Source organism: Rhinolophus sinicus, chromosome 17 (assembly GCF_057876585.1).
Source record: "Rhinolophus sinicus isolate RSI-liver-muscle chromosome 17, RSI-T2T, whole genome shotgun sequence".
NCBI lineage: Eukaryota > Metazoa > Chordata > Mammalia > Chiroptera > Rhinolophidae > Rhinolophus > Rhinolophus sinicus.
This window is the reverse complement of record NC_142517.1, coordinates 30,598,668-30,618,203: the sequence shown is the minus strand read 5'-3', so window position 1 is coordinate 30,618,203 and position 19,536 is coordinate 30,598,668. Positions and strand designations below refer to the sequence as shown.

At 38.4% G+C, this 19,536-nt stretch overlaps 1 protein-coding gene across 3 annotated transcripts in view; it reads right to left on the bottom strand.

Moving 5' to 3' along the window:
• OTOL1 (otolin 1) overlaps window positions 1–19,536 on the bottom strand; it is a 134,531-nt gene that overhangs the window by 9,988 nt on the left and 105,007 nt on the right. Inside the window, exon 1 of one of the 3 annotated variants that reach the window (XM_019710260.3) lies at window positions 10,419–10,686. The exons of the other annotated variants lie outside the window; for them this stretch is intronic. The gene's annotated coding sequence lies outside the window, so the exon portion shown is untranslated. Of the gene's footprint in view, window positions 1–10,418; window positions 10,687–19,536 lie in introns of those variants that run through there. 3 annotated transcript variants of the gene reach the window in all.

Sequence of the window (19,536 nt, the reverse complement as noted above, 5' to 3'; positions counted from 1 at the left end):
GCTATTCATTTCTGCATACAAAGTATTTTTGACCCTAAAAACATGTTGTGATAGCCTCTTTATAAACAAGTCCCGAGGTGGCAAATCAGAGCTAGCCTTTGGGATGATTAGCGGAAGGCAGCTCACATTGAGAAAACAGCAGGCATCATCCAGGCATTTTATAATTGTCATTGCAATGACATCACACATGAACCATGCAAGATAAGATTTGCTTTGCCCATATAATGGATTATAAAACTGAGGCACAGAGAGGTTAGAACCATATGATTTCACTTGTATGTGGGACATAACACTGAAAGCAACAAACAAAGAAACAAAAACTCACAGACATGGACAACAGTTTAGTGGTTACCAGAGGGTAAGCGGGTGGGGGGTGGTAGAAGAGGGTAAAAGGGGTCAAATAAATGGTGATGGAAGAAGAACTGACTCTGGGTGGTGAACATACAATGTGATATATAGATGATGTAATACGGAATTGTACACTTCCAACCTATATAGTTTTATTAACTAATCTTACCCCAATACATTTAGTAATAATAATAATAATAATAAACCTAGGTCTATTTGACTCCAAAGTCACCCCATGCACTTCTCACTGTGCCATGCTGCCTGGGGAGTAAGGCATGACCAGAGATGCTGCATAATGAACTGAGTTGGAGCCTTCATGGAGCTCAACTCTAGATCCTTTTGGAGAAGAACGCGGTTTCCCACAGAGAGCAAACAGGAACATAATGGGAGATATGAAGAGCAGGAAAGATGAGAAATCTGGCTCTGACAGTGGAACGTACTAGTGTAGGGCAAGGTTACAGAAGGGAACATAGCACAGCTGACAAGAGAACGAAGGACTGCAGAAAGGAATGAGCAGAACCAACCAATATAAGGAAGGTATTCAGTGTCCCTATTCGGGGGCGTGCATTGTCCACATATACATTTTTCTTTGCATTGTGGTTTCCTGCTTCCTAATTTAAACATAGATGTTAAAGGATAATGTGGTCAGTACTTTAAGACCACGATGAGGCACCCCAAGAATTTGGAGATGAAGTCAAGGTGATGCCCTTTGAAAAAGAGTGGAGCCAATGTTGACAGCAACCTGCCCGACAATGAATACATGCCATTAAATTTTTACTGAAATTATTTCATGTTTGTGTAAAAACCTAACCAAATAAAACTTCTACAATGAGTCAAGCAAGTAGGGGCTTCTAACCAAATTGTAAGTCACAAAAACAGTAAAACCAACTCAAATGCTAAGTCTGAAGTTTAATGCACATATAAATCTTAATAGGGGGGTTAGAAGCAAAGAGCTAAAAGTAGATTGAGGTCGCCAACCAACCTAAATACAGTAAGCCCTTTTAGTCATCCTGAAGGTTGCCTAGACTGCAAGCATTTCAAAAGCAGAAAGCTAGGTCTCTTTTTGTTTTCTGCATTCCCAGTGACTAGCATAATATCTGCAAATAATATACCCCATAAATTTTTGCTGAACTGAAATGAAGTAAATGTAGTAGATTGCATTACTGTCTCCAATTCTCTACCCCTCCCTGTACTCAGATTCTTTGATAGGTGGGTTTTGCACAGTCTCCCACAAAACAAATAGGTCTAAATACTCTAGTCCCTTGAGTGAGTTTAACTATATGACTTTGACCAAAAGAATGAGGTGGAAGTTACAGGGTGGCATTTCTCAGTCTAGATCTCAGGAGCCCTTATGTGTTCCCACTTGCTGTCTTAGACTTTGGTCACTGCCATGATAAGGACATGCATGGTTGGGCTTCCTGGTCACAAAGGAGGAAAAGAGACACATGATGCAGAGCTGTCCCAGGTAAGCTGCCCTAGCCGCACACAGTCTCGATAAAAATCCCCAACTGACCCACAGACACATGAGCGAGCCTAGGTGAGACCAGCTGAGGCCAGTCTACATCAGACAACCTTCACCAATCCCGTGGACACATTCCAGTTATCTATTACTGTGTAACAATGTACCTCAAACTCGGTGAGTTAAAAATAACCATTTTATCATAGCTCACAATTTCATGGGTCAGGAGTTTGGGCCTGGATCAGTTAGGTGATTCTTCTGCTCCATGAGGCATCAACTAAGGTCACTCAGCAGTAATTCACCTGGTGCTTGGGCTAGTCTGGAAGGGCTTAAGTACAAATCCAGTGACTTAAAAGAAATGGGGAAAAAACTGGGCTCATCAGTCACATAGTCTCTCTAGCATGCCAGTCTCCAGATAGTCAATTTCTTCAATCTTGCCTCAGGACGCTCCAAGAGCATGTCACAAGAACACGGAAGCTGCCAATCTATTGCGGCGGCACCTGAGGACTGGCACAGCAACACTGTATTGGTTTCTATTAGTCACAGCAGTCACAGAGGCCAGCCCGACTCAAAGGGAGGGGGCATAGACTCCATTTTTCAAGGGAGGAGTGCCAAATAATCTCTGGCCATCTTAAATCTACCACAGACACTCAAGCTATAATTTGTAAACCATGGAATTTTGGCAAGATTAGGCAGCAAAAGCTAACTGATACCAAGAATTCCAGCCTCTTGCTTAACGCTGTCTTTGCTACCATTGAGACAAAAGTGACTAAGCATCCTTCAGGCAGCACCATCTTATATTTACCCAGCAGCAGATAGCCTGCAAGGTCCTCCCCCTTGTCAATCAGCCCCCATAGTTCTGAAAGTTGCACCCATTGAAAGTTCTCAAGCAGAAGCTGGGCTGCCCCTGGTTGAGATGCTATTAGAAGGGAGCTTGTAGATTCTTCAACCTTGAATGTTCCTTCCAACCTTCAGATTCTATGATGTGGCTTTGCAACAGTAGACACTTTATCAATATATAAAAATTAGCTCGTTACCAAAAAATCCCATTCTAAATACGGGAGATATCACATGTCTTCTAATAATATACTCTCCTCTCTCATGAAAAGAATGTCCACACTTGAGAGGAGTTTCTTTGAAGATTTGTTAGTTCTTTTCCTAAGAGAAGTGAGCTATTTACACCAACTTAATAGTGTACACTTGTAAGACGCTGGCAAGTTTTATGTTGAAGCTAGGGCCATAGATTATAAAGAAATTTAATAACGACTAGCAAGTAATATAAGGACTAAAAGCCATTGGCTTTGCAGCCAGTCAGTCCTGAGTACAAGGTTCAGATCTTCTACTTACTACTTGTTTAATTTGGAGCAAGTTACTGTACCTTTCTAAGTCTTGGTTCCTGATATCTAAAATGGAGACAACAATGGTGGCTTTATCTTGCATGGTTGTGAAACTTAATGAGACAATGCATGAAAAGCTCTTAGCATAGTGCCTTAGTAACTGCTAGCTATTATTTTTAGTGAGGATTAGATCTAATGAAATTAACTTGTGCCAGTGGCATGTCGCACCATTTCCATCCACTCGTATGTACTATCCGATATCTCAGGGACTCAAAGCCTAAGAGCTGCCTTTCCCAAAATCTCTTGCCTTCAGCATTCCAGTTAATTTCCACCAGTGAGAGACACTTGCATCGGATGTGGAAGACAGAAAGCAGACGCCATGATTCCTCTGCTGGCAGCAGTTAATAAGTGCATGGAGTTCGGCAGAATGGAAGTTTTACGGTGTCCTCTGGCACAGCAGCGTGATTTCCTGCCGTGGTTCTGCAGGTGGCTCTGACCATTGGCAGCAGAATCCTGCAGTTCCTACTCTGGGCATCAACAGCAGAGTCCTGGTTCTCTGAAGGCTACAGACAAACCTGACAGCTAGGGGCAAACCTCCGTGCCCTCTGCTTCTTCCCGTCAATGACTGCATAAGTACCTACTTACCTGTATTAAATTCCTTTATGCGGGACCCACCTGCAGTAGCCGCAGACCGAATCCTGTTGTGCTCTTCTTCTTCTCCACTTACTTTTACCTCTGCTTCTCTGGTTATAAACTCTCAGCCTTCCTGCCTAATCCTGTTTTACATTAAATCCTACATTCTCTTTTTTCTTAGCCCAACCACTCCTTGTCCATTCACCACATCTTAATCTGTTAGAGACGAGCTAGATCCAATTATGTCCCAAAAAACTTTGTCAAAACATCCTCCCACATATTTCTGAGCCTGAAAATATATCATCCATCCCAGTGCTGCATTCCAGTTGCGTTCTTGAATGCTGATTCCGGTAAAAATATAAAGGCTTTGGAAATAATTTTAGGCACATGAATATACGTGGATATGTTTTTGGACTGCAACAGTGAGGATCTTTCCTGACCTTATGTAGAGCATTCTTCCCCTCTGATTTGTATAGTTACATAAAATTATAAGATGAACTTTAATATATATAGCATTCATTTCTTATGTGAATTATTACTTCTAATATTTCACATTTCACTATGACCAATATTCCAAGCTGTGTTCCTTTCTCACACCCGTGTTTCACATTCATTCATTTTTTTCTTTCTTTCATTCAGTCAACAAATGTTTATCAAACACCTATTCTGCGTCAGACATCATATTACATGCAGAAGTCATAGAACAAAATACCTACTCTCAGAGAACTTACATTCCAATGGGAGTAACAAATACCAGATGGTTAAAAAAAAAAATCAACATTTCAGACTGCAATAAGAGGAAATGAGTAGAGGTGTTCAATAAAGAATGACAAAGGAAAGGTTGTTTCAGACAAGCAGCTAGAGAAAGCCCATCTAAGGAAGTAGCACTTAAGCTGATAGGAAGGACTGAGGAAACAGCAGTGACCAATCAGAAGCGGCCAGTTTCCGGAAGAGCTTTTGAAGCAGCGGAAACCTGATGTGTCTTTTCTCAAGAGAGAGAAAGAAGGACGATCAGGAGGCCCTGAACATATGGAGTGACACAGAGAGAGACTGGCATGGTGCCTGGGATTTGGGGTTGCTGTAGCCCATCATAAGGAATTGGAGTTTTTCTCTACAAGCAAGGAGAAGTCACTGAAAGTTAAAGCAGGGGAGAGACCTGGGTTGTTGTGTGGAGCATGTTTGTAGGTGGAACAAAACAATAAGCAATAAAAGCAAGTGGAAGCTGTTGGAGTCCAAGAGGTGAGGTCTACAACAGTTGGGGGACATTGTTTCACACGTTAGAAGACCAACCCATTCTGGAAAATAATCATTACTTCGTTTAATTTCCTTCTGAAATGTGCATCTTCAACTTAGTTAAATCAGAATTTAGCTGTATATTTTGACTCCAGGAGGTTTCTTAGAATAGTGGTTTTCATATATTACTTTGAGAAAATAAGGATAAGAAGAAAGCAAAGTATGAGTCTATGTGTGGGGAAATTCCTGAAGAATATGATTAATAGTTACTTTTCCTTAGAAGTCCAGGGTGTTTAGTCAAGGTTTTAGCTTAACATATGCAATGAATCAGAGATATTTTCTCACTATGCAGCACAACCTAGACAGAAATGTTCGCACAGAAATGGTGCTTGTCAAATGTTCTATCCCTAAAACAAAAGTAATTAACCCCTACCTTCTCTGATTCTAGGAGTCAAGTGAGATCTTAGCCCCAATTTATGATATAACATCTTGCGTGAGATGAACCAGGTTGGTCTGAGGGGTTTCCCTGTATGGAGGTATTTAAGAAAAAGAGGAAGTGTTATAAGAGGCCTGAACCCCAGCCAAGATGGGATGACTTCAGGACGTGTTCCGAGGATGTTGGCAGCCCCGGTGACTTTCCATTTAAAGAAGTAACTAAAAGTGGAGCTAAGAGTTAGGAGCAGCAACCAAGAGGGATCATTAACATTTCAGGCATGTTCACCCTAAGCAAGAAGGATCCACAACAAGAGCATATTATACAAGGATGTCAGGAAAAGGAAACAGAAGGGACAGTTGCTGCTCCAACTTCCTTCTCCTTCCTTAAGAGCTACATCCACCAGACAACCGTCTTCCTTTTTAAGGCGCTGTGTTGCGTTCTCAATGCTATGCAACCATGAAGGTAAATTAGGGAGAATTTCTGATAAGCTGTTTTCTCCTGCCCCAATTCTTCCACAGAGCTCTCCCAGAAGAGCTCAGATTCTGAGTTCATTCGCAAATATCATGTCATCAACAAAAGGAAGAGAAACTTTGTAACTCCAGATATCTATTTCCCACTTTATTTTTTTCCAGAGTGATTGTAATCAGCTCTGATAAGCTTTGCTCATCCCTTTGTGCTGATAGATACAGCAAAAGCATCATAATTTCTATTATCCAGTGGGAAGCTATTTCTCCCAAAGTGTCTAAATAACTGAATCCATTACAATTTTATTAGGCACAACGAATATAACATTACATTCTACCAAGTTAAATGCTTCCTGTATTTAACAAGTGTGCAGTAAAATAAAAACATATTCTTTGCATTTTTTACTAGATGAAAGGGATTGGCTTTGATTAAAAGTCTAACACCATAAAAAAAAAAAAATCTGACAGCGAATGTGGATAACTTTATTTTCCTCTATGCATGCCACCACTTTTTCAGGTTAGTTCTCTTCTGCTCCCACCCCGTCTTAAATCAAGATATTATGACAGTAAGCAGAATGTTCCAAGTGGCAGGTGAGGCCCATGGCACCAGATTGGGTGTGAAGGAACTGCACTCAGGAGAGCTGGGAGCAGTCAAGCTAGGGCAGGACAAAAACGATAACTCAGGCGACTGGTCGATGGAAAAATGAACTCACCCACATGGATGAGTAGAGAGGTAAAAATGTCCATTAAATTTAGGCATGAAAATAAGTCCTGGTTCCATGTAGCCAAAATCTAAAAGACACCTTTAAGGATGGAATTGGGCAAAGACAAGAACAAAATTACAACTGCTCTGCTTCATCTGTTTTTTGTTTCCCTCACAGGGATACTCAGTGTGTCTGCTGTAGTGGTTTTCCCATTTGAAGGATAGGAGAGAGAGGAGGCGGGAAAAGCAACGGTGTGGACATGTGAGTGTGCAGCTAGACAAAGAGCCTGAGGTCAGTTTTGCAGGCTGATGTATCCCACTGATGGGGAACAGAGTGTGAGGAGTGGGGGAGACAGAGGTATACTCTCCATACTTTGTGCTCAATTTTTCTGTAAACTTAGGACAACCCTAAAAAATGAAAGTCCATTAAGTAAAAAAAGCAAAACAGCAACGGGGTCCAAACATGAATGATTCATTCTCTTATTTGCATATTATTTGGTCATTGTAGTAATTAATAATCTATCAAAGTTGTTGAAAAATTGAATTTAAAATTTACGTATGCCCATGATACAGTTTTGTTGCATTTTGGTATGTTAATAAAAATCTATGATGGAGTCAAACTGGATTCCATGTTAGACACTTTCTCTCAGATCTCTCTGAGACTTTTCTCCTTCCTTGATATAAATTATTTATACACCCATTAAAATACATATAACCAAACCTAAGAAAACCACTTCACTGTTTTGGAGACCAAGCAGAATACCTGTGGTGCAGTGTTCCTCAATAGGGAATTATTATGGAAAACGGGTAGGGGTTCTGTCAGGTCCATCTGAAAATTAGCCAGAGGTTCCCTGGAGGACGTTCTAAGGAAGCTTCAGGATACAGAATCTAACAGATTGGAGGTTTTTAAAGAAAAGGAGTTTGTCTTAGAAGTAAAAGGCGTATCATGTTTCAAAGATAACATGATAGATATGGAATTTTTATCACTAGCAGCTTACCTTTCCTTGATAGCCTTGCTTCTCAGTGTTGAAAGATCTGTGATGATCCTTTTATCAGCTTACTCATATGTTCATATGGGGGGAATTCAAACATGAAGTAAAACGACTATAGCATGAAATAAATACTCTGTTATAAAAAGTATTTCCAATTACCAAACTGCCATTTGTCTTTCAGTTCTGCCGTGTTTAAGATCTCACTTCTTTTTTTCTATTCCAGGGCTCTGAATGTCTTATAAACAAACATCAGGAAAGTCAGAAGCTTGAGGATGTCAGCAGACCTTGTGTATACCCCAAAGGATATCAGTCCCTACACTGCCCACTGGACTCTGAACTAGTTTCAGAGCTAGTTAGCGTCTTAGATCAAGGTTAGAGGAGGCCCCATAGAAACATTTTAATCAGAAGTTACCCAGAGAAATCAACATAGGCATATCAGTATAGGAATTGGTTCTTACCCTGTCTCTAGTTCTCCAAAAGTTCTTGAAAAACCCTTAATTACTCCTCACCACTCATAAGGCCCTTAGCACTGACCAGTACCATCATCAAAAAAAGGTGGGGAACATGTGTGGATACAGACCATATTGCATTTTTCTGGGTTGTGGTGCTGTGCTGATCGTAGAACTTTCCTGCTTACGCAGCTCTAACTCTATAATTTGGCATTAAGGTCCAAGATTTCATTAGTGATCTGGGTTCTATTAACTCCACCAAAGGGGGCCCTGAGCCTGTGTCACTAAAAGCTGCGTGAGACCAGGAGTGAGTCACTTTACCACTAGGGTTCAGGGTCCTTCTATTAAAAACAATGAGTTTGGACTAGATGAGACAGTGATAAATCTTTCTCTGATTCTAAAGTGTTAAGACTCTTTCCCCAACAAATCCTGGCTAATCATAGCCCTCAAGAATTAAATATTGTTATATCCTCATTTTGTCACCTGGCCTGGGTCCTATACCAGGACTTTAGAGTCAGGTCGGAAAGCTCTGCCTGTGGCAGTGGCTGCGGAAGACCTTTTAGAGGTCAAGGGCTCTCCTAAGGAGAGCTGAAAATCCCAGGATAACAGGTATCTCTGATAAGCATCAGGTTTGGTATCAGTCCACAGGAAGAACAGAAGGGAGTCTGTCCCTGAAAAAGCCACCAAGAGGTTAATGCTTCACATGAAAACCAGCAGTCACTTCCTCTTTCTGGACAGCCTTGCTATTTAATACCCCAAAAGACCAAGGACAAAGAATGGCATTGTCGAAGCACTGTAACTCAAGCAATTAGCCAGGTAATGGTCTGTGGGGTTCATTATAGCAGAATGTCAATTAAAACACTTGGAAGGAGATTATGCAAAGCCCTTAGATTTCAAATCTTATACCGCACTCAGTAAAACTAAATTATAGTAAATGTAATATAACTATAGCAGGTATCACATAAATGAAAATAAAGTTTCTTTTCTAATATGGACTCTTGCTTAATATCTCATAAACCCCAGAAATTGAAAAAGAGCAGCCAAGTATCTAGTCTTCATTCCACAATAAAGAAAATGGGATAAAGAATCTCATGTTTGAATTGAATATCTTCTTTCCTACTTTGGTCTAATTAAGTCATGTTTTGTATCTCTCTAGTTAATAGTTTTTTGAAGATTAAAAAAATATATAGCTATTAGGTTCCTTTTAGATTTCTGCCAATGGACTTAAGGAGAGAGGAGAGAAGAATGCATAAAATGTGAATTCAGAAGGAAAATTATTTCTTAGAAAGATCTTTACATAAGATTTCTTCTGTTTGAATTGTATGCCTAAAACCTATGTAACCTTACTAACAATTGTCACTTCGATAAACTTTAATTTTAAAAATAAAAGGTCTCTTCTGTTTAATAATTTGCCTGACTTCATTCTCACAGAAGTATAGCATTTCTTCTTTATTTTCAGTGCAGATATGTTTTTCAAAAAATTGACTTCTTCAAAATAGAAAGTATATGACAAAGTTCTTTATGAAATTTCAAATATGCAAATATCATTTAGCACACAAATAGATGGCCATAATGATTTATCCTGAACACTGGCAGAAAAGACAAAATATATAAAAATTAGTTTGTCCTAAAAACCCTCAAGTCAAGTTTAAGCCAGCAGTTAATTTTTATTCATGAATTATAAATCCTTTACAGAAGGGAATGAAAATAAAATGACCAATAGATCTAGAAATGTAATGTTCCACTAATTCTATCAGAGGAAACTAAATGCATATTAAATTTTTATTATTATTCATAATTGTTCTGTAAAATACCACAGGCACAACATATTTTTAAAAGCAAATATCTTTTCTCTTTACTAGATAATTGTTATGCTAGAAACCATATTTTTGATAGAACTACCTATATCATCACAACTGAAGATATATCGCAGTACTATAATCTAAACGAAACCTAATTTTTAGGAACTTCATTGCCCATCATTTCTGAAAGGAGACTAAATATTGAATGGAACCAAATATATGCAGTTCTATCCCAGTAATGTCAATATATCATAATCTCTGTTTAGAATTTGGTTATTTTACTTATCTCGCAGATATTCACAAACTTAGTGACTCTAAAATTAAGAATGATTCTATACGACATACCACAACTTTCCACATTTCAAAAATCAATACAAAAAAAATAGACTTAATACCAGAGAGAAAAGATTGCCTTCTATCAATTGCATGCTTTTATCATTTCTATTCATATTCTTATTTCCTGGAGGCAAATTTTATCAACGAGACTTTTTAAAGCCCCAGATCTTATTGCAAAAGACCAGATGGAAGATAAAATAAATCAATGTTTGTAATCATCTCCTACCTTATGGATGTTTCCTTATCAGCAATTTCTCCTGGATGGCACATTGGAAAATTCAATCTCATTTACCATTAGACAGGGGTCTGTTTTATTTCTTTCAAGATTTGCCCCTACCCAATGAGAGGTGAGTGCCCTATGACGACGCAAGTGGTAACTTTTTCTGTCTCTGAAGAAACGCTCTGAAATCTGATGAAATGCAAATGCCTTGGGAATATTGAAGTCTTAGCTCGACACTGGCCTGACCTTGTCTGCCATTCCCCTTGGCTTACAGGATTATCTTTGATCCTAATACTTTAAGTCATGGCACCATAATGTCAAACACTTGCCTATTTTGTAGATACAATAGTGATATTCAGATACAATAGTGATTCTCCCCAGAACCTGTTATTTGGGCAGCATTTGGGTATTCAGAGGCTCTGCTTCCATTATTGAGTAAGCCCTTACTACAAGGGAATAATCATGTGGGTGACATTTCTGAACACACACACACACACTCACACACACACACACACACACACACACACACACACTCCACCCTCCCTTTTACTACATGAGCCTGCCACCCACTAAGAATTGACTAAGACTTTTAGATTCTTGGCCAGGTTCATGTCTAAGAAGATGTCTTTGTCATTATTTGGGGGCTATAATAAGATGTTTCCCAGAGCTTAGAAATTACAAAAGCACTATTGGAAGAGAGATCATTCATTCATTCATTCATTCATTAGCAAGAAAGAATTCATGAGAACCGGCCAAGTGCCAGACCCTGTTCTAAAGGTTAGCCATAGAGCAGCAGAGATTGACAAGGTCCCTACGTTCATGAAGTAAATATCCTAATGGGAAAGACAACAAAAAATTAAAACACAAAGATGTAAATAGTAAGTATCAGATACTAAGAAGCTAATAGACATTATACACAAACTAAAATAAAGCGAAGTGATGGAGAATGACAGAGTGGCTTCTTGAGACTGGGTGCTGACAGAAGGCCTTTCTAATAAACTGATATTTAAACTGCTGCGTCTGAATGACAAAAGAACCACTGTGGTGGAGGAAATCAAGAAGGGGGAAGAGCATCCCAAGTGCAGAGACTCTGAGATGGCAACAAACACTGGACCAGACGAGCAACACAAAATGGATCAGAACCAAATGAAATCCCAGACCAGCACAATGGTATATGATTGAATACATTAACATATCTAAGACAGGACCTGTGCAAGAGGACTGATCAGCCATCAAAATGGAAAAAAGAGGTCGTGAGGCACAAACCAGAATCAGCACCCATCTAGACAGGCCCAAGGAGCCTGAGCCAATGGGTTGGAAATATTACAGTTCCAGTAACAATTTGATCTGCATGATGAGCTGGATGCAGCTGATTAGCTTAACCAGATGCCATGAAATACTGGATTAATGCAAATCCTCTAATTCTGATTCCATACTCACCAAGTGCTTCCTGATTCTGCCCTCAGAATGTGCTGATCGTAACGCTCTTAATAATTCGACATAGTGATTGTTCATGAACAAAGTGGGGTCTAATTACCATTTGGCTTTCCCTGTAGTTTGTTGGCTTAGAGAGAAGGCTGTGGTCAGGCTGATACAAGTACAGCAGCCGATATTGTTATATTTCTCATTGTAAATTAATGGGCATTCTGGAAGCTATCTGTCTCCGAATTTTAGTATTTCTGGGCCCGGATTACTGTTGGACATTGACAAATGCAAGCTTAATCAAGCCACTACCTAGAATATCCCAGCCCAGCCTGAGCTGGCCTTTCCTTAGCAGCAACTGTCTCTGGTTGCTGACAATACATACAGTAGTCCTCCCTTATTTGAGGGGGATATGTTCCAAGACCCTCAGGGGATACCCGAAACTGAATAGTACTGAACCTTATATATACTGTTTTTTCCTATACATATATGCCTATGATAAGGTTTAATTTATAAATTAGGCATAGTAAGAGATTAACAATAATAACTGATAATAAAATAGAACAAATAGAATAATATACTGTAATAAAAGTTATGTGAATATGTGCCCTCTCTCTCGCTCTCAAAATATCATATACTGTACTCACCCTTCTTTTGTGATGATGTGAGATGATATAATGCCTATGTGATAAGGGAAACTGAAGTACTCAGAACAGTGTGCAGTTTAAAAGTTATAAATTGTTTATATCTGGAATTTTCCATTTAATATTTTCGGACCACAGTTGACTGTGAGTAACTGAAACCACAGAAAGCAAAACGGCAACTAAGGAAGGACGACTGTATGTCTATGGCTACTGCATCTTCATCGAAAATGCCTGATGAGTTCAAGTGGGCGTGATGAAGAAAGCTACTACCCTGGAACCAGCAATCAGTACACTGAAGCCTACCATTTAGGAGATGAGGAAACTGACATTTGCGTGGCAAGTAAATATCAGTTTCCTCATCTCCTAAATGGAAGAGTTGGGCTAGGTCGTTTTGCATAGATTTTTAATTACACAAGTAATATATAAATATATTTGTCCTGTAAATGCATAAAACAATACAGGGAACAACACCCCAATTGCTGTCTCCTACTCCTGCTTCCCCAAAGCATTGGTGTCACATGAGAATCCTTCCAAACTTTTTAAAGCATTTATATCATATGTCTACATACATACGTCTACCTGTGAAAAATATTAGGTTGGTGCAAAAGTAATTACGATTTAAAAGGTTAAAAATAATTGCAAAAACCACAATTACTTTTGCACCAACCTAATAGATAGTATTGTTTGCTTTGTGTTCAGTAAATAGGTCCACATTGTACATCTTGCTCTTAACTGGCTTTCCCTAAGTAATGTATCTTGGAGATGTTTCCACATCAGAACATACATCTCTACCTTAGTCTGTTTAATTGCTGCACAGCATTCCATTAAATGAATACACTACATTTTTGTTCACTGGTCATAAATTGAGAGCTATTTAGACATTTTCCATTTTTAACCTCTACAAATTGTTGCACTAAATATCCATATACCTTCTTTATTGTGCACATAATACAGAGTTTCTCAAGAATTGTTCCAGGAAGGAGAAGTACCAAATGATTGTATCTGAGTTTAGGGTCACGCTATAATAGTCCATAGACCACCTGAATCAGAAGAGTATAAATTAAAAAGAAAGAAAGAAATGCATAAGAAAAAAAGAGGAAGGTGGCTTTCTTGGTCCCACCTCAGACCTTCTGAGCCAGAATCCATGGATGTGGGAGCCGGGAGCTACATTTTATACAAACACTTTAGGTGGTTTTCACAGTAAAGTTGGAGGACTACTGAACTAGGTGGCTCTGAGGTACTGCCTGTCTCTGAAAACGTACTAAAATGTCCTGTTAAGAACCATTTGTGCGTGCAAGGCAGTGCATTAAAAGCTGTACACATGTGTCTTGTGGAACCTTAACTCTCATAGTCCAGGACCACAGCTTGGTTGCAATTAAATCTGGATCTCAATCCAGACTTCCATCTACTAAATACCTGAGGGGCCATGGACACTGGGCTTCATTCCCAAGTATGCTGCCACCCCCGAAAAGTCGCCTTCCCACACACACACACTCACACATCCCACCCCTGTAGTTGTCCTCCCATCCATCTTTGCTTCTGTCACTGCTCTCTCCAAGGTTGTGTTCTGACAAGTTCTTTTTCCCTAACAGTGCTGCTCCTGCTGGAGTGTGATTGACCTGCTGCTCTGACAGTCTGGTTTTCCTTATTTTTCCTATTTTTACCAAATCTGCCTGAACAGCCTTTCTGTTTAGAGAGCAGGAAAGAAAGAGAAGCTAAATGAGCAAAGACCCATGTCCATTGTGAACTAGAAAGTTACAAAGAAAACTGTAATAGTAACACCTTAAAATTGTATTTAATTATATTTTACTAGTAAATTTACTTGTGAGGTAGGTATTATTATCCTCATTTTATAGGTGAGAAAACCAAGCACAGAGAAGTTAAGCTATTTTCCCAAGATAGCCAGCCAGGGAGAGGTAGGCCCAACATTCAAACCCAAGTCTGTACGGTGTCAAAGCCCAGCTCATAAGCCTGATTTGCACTGTTTTCTGTCTCTAATCCACATGTATCTGTGATTGTTTTACCCTCCTTCCTTTCTGAGCATTTGTGTGGACTTTATTGCTGAAGTACAAGAAACAACCTTGAGCATGAAGCTTAAAGGAGTGTGGCCGACAGAAATCTTCATTAATTTATTTAAAAGCGTTCAGCAGGCATCACACATTCTGCTGAGTCACATTAGGAATTCATGCCAGCCTATAATTCTTTACACTCTCTGGCATGCTGGCACTGGATGGATTTATGTACCACTAAACTTAGCTAACTTAAAACACCTCATTGCCAAAGTAATGCTGATAAAATATATGTAACTGCACTTATAAATCATTATCTTTACTTAACATTTAATAAAACTGAAAAAAATGTTTTCCAAGAAGTTGTTGGACAGTTTTGACTCACTATGGACTGGCCGTGGATGTGTTTTATGCATATCTCTATAGTATTATGACCATTTATGTAGTTATTATGGGCTGAATTGTGCCCTTCCCCAAAAATCCATATGTTGAAGCCCTAACCCCAATGTGATGAAATTTGGAGGTGGGGACTTTGGGAGGGAATTAGGGTTAGATTGGGTCATGAGGGTGGGGTCTTTGTGATGGGATTAGTGCCCTTTTGAGAAGAGACACCAAAGAGCACTCTCTTTCTCTCTGTCACATGAAGATGCAGCAAGAACACAGCTGTCTGAAAGCCGGAAAAAGAGCTCTCACCAGAACCCAGTGATGTTCTGGCATCCTGATCTTGAGCTTCCAGCCTCCAGAACTGTGAAAAAAATAAAATATTTGTTTAAGCCACCCAATCTACGGTATTTTGCTATAGCAGCCCAAGCTGACTAAGACAATAGCATTAGATCACTTTGTTTGGATCATTTTCATACATTTCTTTTAAGATAAAACTAATAAAATTTTTAATCATGTATAACTTTATTCATATTTAGTTGAATGGGAGAAAGTTCTTATTCTTACAGTTATAAATTATTTAGCTTTAGTGAATCATCATGATGCCCACAACTTATTTTCAATATGCCCAAAATAATTACATATATATATATATATACACATATATATGTATATATATATATATATATATATATATATATATATATATATATAGAGAGAGAGAGAGAGAGAGAGAGAGAGAGAGAGAGAGAGCGTAAAAATTACAAAATGTTAACAGATTTTGAATTTAAATGAAAAACATGCAGGTATTCATTCTACTTGCATTTTCTATAGATTTCAAATTTGGAAAATAAAAAGTTGGAAGTATATTAGTGATATTCTGCTATGATACTGTTATACAAAAAACATCCCTAAAATCTCAGTGGCTTACAACAAAAAGCATTCATTTATTTACACTCATGGGTTTATATGTTGGCTAGGAAGCTCTGCTTCAAGCCGTAGATCAGATTTACATATGTACGTATCCCTTATTCTGGGACCCGCAGCTACCCCACACATGACCATCTTGTAGGAGATGGCAGAGTCCAGAAGAGTAAGAGAAACACAATGTCTCTTCAGACTGGGATCAGTACAGTCATTTCTTCTCATATTCCACTAGCTAAAGCAAGACACATGATCAAGCCAACATCAATAAGTCTGGAAAGCATATTATGCCCACAGTGAACACAGCAAAGGTGGGAAAGAAAAGGAAAAACTGTTGAGTAGTAATACAATCTATCACATGGGAAATTTATTAAATAGTTCTTAAATATCAACATATTTCTTAAGTTTCTTGACTGCCAAAAGGGTGACTGTGGACAAACATCAAAGAAAGAGGACGACAGTATTTATACCCAACACAACATAAAGGTTTTTTAAAAATCAATTTTAAAATGTCAAGTGAAGCTTCACTGGAGAAATTATGTTATGAAGCACAATCTGATGGAGGCATAAAAGTGTATAAACACTCTTTTTCACTTTGCTTGATGGTGGGGTGTATGTAGTGAGGTAAGTGGTTATAACCAGGAGGTGCTTCCTGGAATACCACTGATTTTCTGGCTATTTAAGAGCCCAGAGAACATGGGCCCAAGGCAGCTGCCCTAATTCACGATTCCTACAGTCAGATAATCATCAGAAACTCTGGATAAAATTCAAGTCTGAACTATGCCTCTGACTTCTGAAGTATTTCACAATAAACTGCATTTTCCCTGTGACTGATCATTTTAACCTGAAAATTGGCATTTTTACACTAATACATTCTCTAAATAATAACTTTTCTTTAATGGCCATCACAGTCACTTAAAGAAGTTTGTCTATGTATTAAATTTGGAAAAGAAAATGTGTTAAGGTGAAATTCAAATTATGAGCTGTAAAAAATCAAATATATGAACATATTTGTACAATATACTAGGGCTACCAAAATTTGTATTATATACACATGACTGTATTCACCTTACATTATCAATATATATACATACACTCTCTGTGTATGTATATATACATATACATATATGTGTTGCATAATAGTATATATTATATATATATATACCAAATGGCTTCATAAAATATTTTGTGTTCTTCTTCAGGATAGCATTTGTACTCGAAATAATTTATTAGGTGAAAAACAATGATGGCCCAGAATAAAGCGCCTTTTATAGACAGCTACATCACCAAGCAGATTATATTTCTGACCCTGAACTGAAGGAGCTTGCAGGCTTTCTTTCTCTCCAAGTAAATCGGTCCTGTTGGGCTTCAGTCCAGAAAGTCTCTCTGCTTTAGCTCACTTTATCTTTCACTGACCTTTACTCCCCAGATGTGTATCTCATGTAACAGGTCTGTACACTTGACCCCGACTACTTTGATCAAACACAAAAAGGAAAGGAGTTAAAGGAGAAAGCTTCCCTTACTAAGTGTATAGCAGAAAATCTTCACATTTCAGTGTTTTGTTTTTACTAAAATAATTTTCCTTTACCCTATTTAAAAATTAAAGTTTCATGGTTATCAAGGAACTTCTAAAGTTCCAGTTTGAAATTAGTTTTTAAAGATTTTGATTGTTTTGAAATTTTGTTTCATCCACTCTATTATGGAAAAAAAATTATTACAGAAATATTCATTTGTTTACAGCTCTGGCAAAATTATAAACATTTTAGTAGAAAATGCTGGAGGGTCCTTGGGAATATCTCAGCCAAAGAACCCTGGGATAAAGATGGCAACTTTTGCGAATTGTAGGATGGAGTTTGGAATTAATTCCCAGTTACAACTATCTGAGCCTCCGCAGAGAGCACAACAGCTGCTGCAATTTCTGTCAATGGAAGTCAGAGCTATCCAAACGAATGCCCTATTTGCTATTGCTATTGCAGTTTCCCTCTTGGTGCTGGGCCAGAGAAGTTCAAGCGTGAGCCACACTCTGTGCCCAGAACCAGCCTCTCACACAATTGTTCTAAGCCTGGCCAGACTGTGACCCCTTGACTTCCCAGAAACACGACTTAAAAGCAAGCTCTATGCTCCTGACAGACCTTCTCAAATTCTTAGTTATTCAATCCTTAACAAATCCAAATAGAGGACATTAATAGTCCAGATTGAATACCTATTAGGAAAACTATTTTTGTCCCCTCTTTTAGAAGTAAAATATGTACATCTAATTGACATTGCTAAAGAGAACACAAGACGTACATTCTCAAATTCAAGGTAACCTCATACCTTTATCCCAGAGCTATGGTGGTTATTTCCTTATCTTACCGACCTGGAATGAAAGAACCTATTTATTCTGAATGGTTTTCCTAACAAAAGTAGTCAGTTCCAAAAGTAAAGACATCTTTACCTCCGTAAAACCAAACTGCCAGCAATCCTGAAAAGAACAGTTTTCTTACTAAATCTTTTAAAGGTAAAGTCCCAACTGCATAAATAGTGTGTGTTTTTTAATTTAAAAACAAATAATGCCTTGTTACCTAAAAATCACTTAGAAGCTTTTAAAATTAAACTTTATACATGTGTTATTTGAATACGTGCTACTTGCAGATGACACAAAATTCAAACTATGCAAAGTAGAACTCTCTTCTACCTCAAATCAATAGCAGCGTAAGAATTTTTTGGAAGCTTCCTCTGTCAACTTCTTAATTTTCAACTTTCCTCATGTTAAGATTCTACTGTGTTCCAATTTCTGTATTTTCTTCTGGCCCCTATAATTGCTTTGGTCTGATACCTAATCATCAGGCAGGCTCGTTGATTTACGTTATTTTTTCCCCAATGCAAGATGGTGGCTATTTTGCCCCTTAATAGTTGCTTTGTTCTGTAGAATGCAGAGGTTGTACTTTGGGTTAGATTTTGCTTATTTATTTGTTTTCCTTATCCAATATAGTTGGCAACTTATTTCAATTTTTTAAGCTTTCCTGAGATTATGCACTTTAGTGCAGAAAGCACGTATATGTTGTCAAGAACTGTGAAGGGTCGGCAATTTTAACCTACTTACAAACTAACACTCAGTCTAATGGATGCTGGTAAAATACATGAGACTCTTGGGTCAGAGACAAAGGATAGTTTATTTCTCCCAGCAATAGCCAGCGTACCATCACTTATGCCAGTTCCCCAAGCCTCAAGTCCCACAGTGTGACATCAAGAAGACAAAATGATACCTGCGTATGAAGTAAGGTGCACTATGGGACAGGAAACCTCAGCATAAATGTTTCATAATGAGAAGTAACTTGTCTAACTTTTGCTCCAAAAGTTTTGCTCCATCTATGTTATACTGGACAGTAAGCAAACCTGCCCATTGCCCTGGAGCGGTTTGGTTACTACACAAACATCCTTGAAAAAATAGTTCATAACAAAAGTAGTCAGTTCCTCTGCTCACAAGATATGCAGATGTGAGAGATTATGGAGAATTATCTCCAAATATCCACTATCCAGTGCCTACAATCCGCTAGACACTGGTAAGAATTTTAATCCCTTCATTTGGCAAGCTTTCATTGAGCGCTTACTTTGTTCCAGGGGCCATGACTGGTGTCCATGAAAGGAAATAATATATGAAGAAATTTTTAAACTGTGGGGAGAAAAATGTTAGCTATTTTTCCTATTAGTGTAGTTGATTTTTCTTTTTAGTATTTGCCAATAATAGGCATTATGTCCATT